This window comes from Argopecten irradians, chromosome 5, assembly GCF_041381155.1.
Source record: "Argopecten irradians isolate NY chromosome 5, Ai_NY, whole genome shotgun sequence".
Classification (NCBI taxonomy): domain Eukaryota; kingdom Metazoa; phylum Mollusca; class Bivalvia; order Pectinida; family Pectinidae; genus Argopecten; species Argopecten irradians.
This window is the reverse complement of record NC_091138.1, coordinates 8,866,467-8,872,466: the sequence shown is the minus strand read 5'-3', so window position 1 is coordinate 8,872,466 and position 6,000 is coordinate 8,866,467.

The window sequence follows — 6,000 nt, the reverse complement described above, 5'->3', positions numbered from 1 at the left end:
GACACAAGCATAGACTGACAATCAAAAGGTGAGGAGGACACAAGCATATAGACAGACTGACAATCAAAAGGTGTGGAGGACACAAGCATAGACACAGACAATCAAAAGGTGAGGAGGACACAAGCACAGAAAGGACAATCAAAAGGTGTGGAGGACACAAGCATAGACTGACAATCCAAACAAAAGGTGTGGAGGACACAAGCACAGAAAGACAATCAAAAGGTGAGGAGGACACAAGCATAGACTGACAATCAAAAGGTGAGGAGGACACAAGCATAGAGACAGACAATCAAAAGGTGAGGAGGACACAAGCCATAGACTGACAATCAAAAGGTGAGGAGGACACAAGCATAGACAAGACAATCAAAAGGTGAGGAGGACACAAGCATAGACTGACAATCAAAAGGTGTGGAGTGGAGGACACAAGCATAGACTGACAATCAAAAGGTGAGGAGGACACAAGCATAGACTGACAATCAAAAGGTGAGGAGGAGGACACAAAAGGTGAGAGGACAAAGCATAGACACAGACAATCAAAAGGTGTGGAGGACACAAGCACAGAGACAATCAAAAGTGAGGACACATCACAAAAAACAATCAAAAGGTGTGGAGGACACAAGCATAGACTGACAATCAAAAGGTGAGGAGGACACAAGCACAGAAAGACAATCAAAAGGTGTGGAGGACACAAGCATAGACTGACAATCAAAAGGTGTGGAGGACACAAGCATAGACTGACAATCAAAAGGTGAGGAGGACACAAGCATAGACTGAGACAATCAAAAGGTGAGGAGGACACACAAGCATAGACACTGACAATCAAAAGGTGAGGAGGACACAAGCATAGACTGACAATCAAAAAGGTGGAGGAGGACACAAGCATAGACTGACAATCAAAAGGTGAGGAGGACACAAGCATAGACACTGACAATCAAAAGGTGAGTGGAGGACACAAGCATAGACTGACAATCAAAAGGTGAGGAGGACACAAGCATAGACTGACAATCAAAAGGTGAGGAGGACACAAGCATAGACTCGACAATCAAAAGGTTGGAGGACACAAGCATAGACTGACAATCAAAAGGTGAGGAGGACACAAGCATAGACACAGACAATCAAAAGGTGAGGAGGACACAAGCATAGACACAGACAATCAAAGGTGAGGAGGACACAAGCATAGACTGACAATCAAAAGGTGAGGAGGACACAAGCATAGACTGACAATCAAAAGGTGAGGAGGACACAAGCATAGACTGACAATCCAAAGGTGAGGAGGACACAAGCATAGACACAGACAATCAAAAAGGTGAGGAGGACACAAGCAATAGACTGACAATCAAAAGGTGAGGGAGGACACAAGCACAGAAAGACAATCAAAAGGTGAGGAGGACACAAGCATAGACTGACAATCAAAAGGTGAGGAGGACACAAGCATAGACACAGACAATCAAAAGGTGAGGAGGACACAAGCATAGACTGACAATCAAAAGGTGAGGAGGACACAAGCATAGACTGACAATCAAAAGGGTGAGGAGGACACAAGCATAGACACAGGTGACAATCCAAAGGTGAGGAGGACACAAGCACAGACACAGACAATCAAAAGTGAGGAGGACACAAGCATAGAACAGACAATCAAAAGGTGAGGAGGACACAAGCATAGACACAGACAATCAAAAGGTGAGGAGGACACAAGCATAGACAAGACAATCAAAAGGTGTGGAGGACACAAGCATAGAAAGACAATCAAAAGGTGAGGAGGACACAAGCATAGACTGACAATCAAAGGTGAGGGAGGACACAAGCACAGAAAGACAATCAAAAGGTGTGGTTGAGGAGGGACACAAAGCATAGACAAAAGGCATGACAATCAAAAGGTGAGGAGGACACAAGCATAGACTGACAATCAAAAGGTGAGGAGGACACAAGCATAGACTGACAATCAAAAGGTGAGGAGGACACAAGCATAGACTGACAATCAAAAGGTGAGGAGGACACAAGCATAGAAAGACAATCAAAAGGTGTGGAGGACACAAGCATAGACACAGACAATCAAAAGGTGAGGAGGACACAAGCATAGACTGACAATCAAAAGGTGAGGAGGACACAAGCATAGACTGACAATCAAAAGGTGAGGAGGACACAAGCATAGACTGACAATCAAAAGGTGAGGAGGACACAAGCATAGACACTGACAATCAAAAGGTGTGGAGGACACAAGCATAGACACAGACAATCAAAAGGTGAGGAGGACACAAGCATAGACTGACAATCAAAAGGTGAGGAGGACACAAGCATAGACACAGACAAAGACAATCAAAAGGTGAGGAGGACACAAGCATAGACTGACAATCAAAAGGTGAGGAGGACACAAGCATAGACTGACAATCAAAAGGTGAGGAGGACACAAGCATAGACTGACAATCAAAAGGTGAGGAGGACACAAGCATAGACTGACAATCAAAAGGTGAGGAGGACACAAGCATAGACTGACAATCAAAAGGTGAGGAGGACACAAGCACAGAAAGACAATCCAAAGGTGAGGAGGACACAAGCATAGACACAGACAATCCAAAGGTGAGGAGGACACAAGCATAGACACAGACAATCAAAAGGTGAGGAGGACACAAGCATAGACTGACAATCAAAAGGTGAGGAGGACACAAGCATAGACTGACAATCAAAAGGTGAGGAGGACACAAGCATAGACACAGACAATCAAAAGGTGAGGAGGACACAAGCATAGACTGACAATCAAAAGGTGTGGAGGACACAAGCATAGACTGACAATCCAAAGGTGAGGAGGACACAAGCATAGACTGACATCATCCAAAGGTGAGGAGGACACAAGCATAGACTGACAATCCAAAAGGTGAGGAGGACACAAGCATAGACTGACAATCAAAAGGTGAGGAGGACACAAGCAAGCACAATCAAAAGGTGAGGAGGACACAAGCACAATCCAAAAGGTGAGGAGGACACAAGCATAGACTGACAATCAAAAGGTGTGGAGGACACAAGCATAGACACAGACAATCAAAAGGTGAGGAGGACACAAGCATAGACTGACAATCAAAAGGTGAGGAGGACACAAGCATAGACTGACAATCAAAAGGTGAGGAGGACACAAGCATAGACTGACAATCAAAAGGTGAGGAGGACACAAGCATAGACTGACAATCAAAAGGTGAGGAGGACACAAGCATAGACTGACAATCAAAAGGTGAGGAGGACACAAGCATAGACTGACAATCAAAAGGTGAGGAGGACACAAGCATAGACACAGACAATCAAAAGGTGAGGAGGACACAAGCATAGACTGACAATCAAAAGGTGAGGAGGACACAAGCATAGACTGACAATCAAAAGGTGTGGAGGACACAAGCATAGACACAGACAATCAAAAGGTGAGGAGGACACAAGCATAGACTGACAATCAAAAGGTGAGGAGGACACAAGCATAGACTGACAATCAAAAGGTGAGGAGGACACAAGCATAGACTGACAATCAAAAGGTGTGGAGGACACAAGCATAGACTGACAATCAAAAGGTGAGGAGGACACAAGCATAGACTGACAATCAAAAGGTGTGGAGGACACAAGCATAGACACAGACAATCAAAAGGTGAGGAGGACACAAGCACAGAAAGACAATCAAAAGGTGAGGAGGACACAAGCATAGACTGACAATCAAAAGGTGAGGAGGACACAAGCATAGACTGACAATCAAAAGGTGAGGAGGACACAAGCATAGACTGACAATCATAGACTGACAATCAAAAGGTGTGGAGGACACAAGCATAGACTGACAATCAAAAGGTGAGGAGGACACAAGCATAGACTGACAATCCAAAAGGTGAGGAGGACACAAGCATAGACTGACAATCAAAAGGTGAGGAGGACACCACAAGCATAGACTGACAATCAAAAGGTGTGGAGGACACAAGCATAGACACAGACAATCAAAAGGTGAGGAGGACACAAGCACAGACTAATCCTAAGTCATCTTCACATAACACTTGTACACTTCCTACAGAGAGATAAAAGAAGAAACAAGAATTAAAGATATTTTTTGATATTTAGGTTAATAGGTTACATTTCTAAAGAGTTTAAAAATTCTGTATTTAATAATTATATACAGTGAATATACAATCAGCATTAATCAAAGCCAAAGGTCCACATCCAGTTCACTACAACAGCTATACAGAGTAACTAGGAGAAGGCTACCTTTTCCTTGGGTACTGTACACATATACAGAGTAACTAGGAGAAGGCTACCCTTTCCTTGGGTACTGTACACATATACAGAGTAACTAGGAGAAGGCTACCCTTTCCTTGGGTACTGTATACATATACAGAGTAACTAGGAGAAGGCTACCCATTCCTTGGGCACTGTATACATATACAGAGTAAGTAGGAGAAGGCTACCCTTTCCTTGGGTACTGTACACATATACAGAGTAACTAGGAGAAGGCTGCCCTTTCCTTGGGTACTGTACACATATACAGAGTAACTAGGAGAAGGCTACCCATTCCTTGGGTACTGTACACATATACAGAGTAACTAGGAGAAGGCTGCCCTTTCCTTGGGTACTGTACACATATACAGAGTAACTAGGAGAAGGCTGCCCTTTCCTTGGGTACTGTACACATATACAGAGTAACTAGGAGAAGGCTATCCTTTCCTTGGATACTGTACACATATACAGAGTAAGTAGGAGAAGGCTGCCCTTTCCTTGGATACTGTACACATATACAGAGTAACTAGGAGAAGGCTACCCTTTCCTTGGATACTGTACACATATACAGAGTAAGTAGGAGAAGGCTGCCCTTTCCTTGGGTACTGTACACATATACAGAGTAACTAGGACAAGGCTGCCCTTTCCTTGGGTACTGTACACATACACAGAGTAACTAGGAGAAGGCTAACTTCCTTGTGTACTGTACACATATACCGAGTAACTAGGAGAAGGCTACCCTTTCCTTGGGTACTGTACACATATACAGAGTAACTAGGAGAAGGCTACCCTTTCCTTGGGTACTGTACACATATACCGAGTAACTAGGAGAAGGCTACCCTTTCCTTGGGTACTGTACACATATACAGAGTAACTAGGAGAAGGCTACCCTTTCCTTGGGTACTGTACACATATACAGAGTAACTAGGAGAAGGCTACCCTTTCCTTGGGTACTGTACACATATACAGAGTAACTAGGAGAAGGCTACCCTTTCCTTGGGTACTGTACACATATACAGAGTAACTAGGAGAAGGCTACCCTTTCCTTGGGTACTGTACACATATACCGAGTAACTAGGAGAAGGCTACCCTTTCCTTGGGTACTGTACACATATACAGAGTAAGTAGGAGAAGACTACCATTACCTTGGGTACTGTACACATTTTCAGAGTAACTAGGAGAAGGCTACCCTTTCCTTGGGTACTGTACACATATACAGAGTAACTAGGAGAAGGCTACCCTTTCCTTGGGTACTGTACACATATACAGAGTAACTAGGAGAAGGCTACCCTTTCCTTGGGTACTGTACACATATACAGAGTAACTAGGAGAAGGCTACCCTTTCCTTGGGTACTGTACACATATACAGAGTAAGTAGGAGAAGGCTACCCTTTCCTTGGGTACTGTACACATATTCAGAGTAACTAGGAGAAGGCTACCCTTTCCTTGGGTACTGTACACATATACAGAGTAACTAGGAGAAGGCTACCCTTTCCTTGGGTACTGTACACATATACAGAGTAACTAGGAGAAGGCTACCCTTTCCTTGGATACTGTACACATATACAGAGTAACTAGGAGAAGGCTACCCTTTCCTTGGGTACTGTACACATATACAGAGTAACTAGGAGAAGGCTACCCTTTCCTTGGGTACTGTATACATATACAGAGTAACTAGGAGAAGGCTACCCTTTCCTTGGGTACTGTACACATATACAGAGTAACTAGGAGAAGGCTACCCTTTCCTTGGGTACTGTGCACATA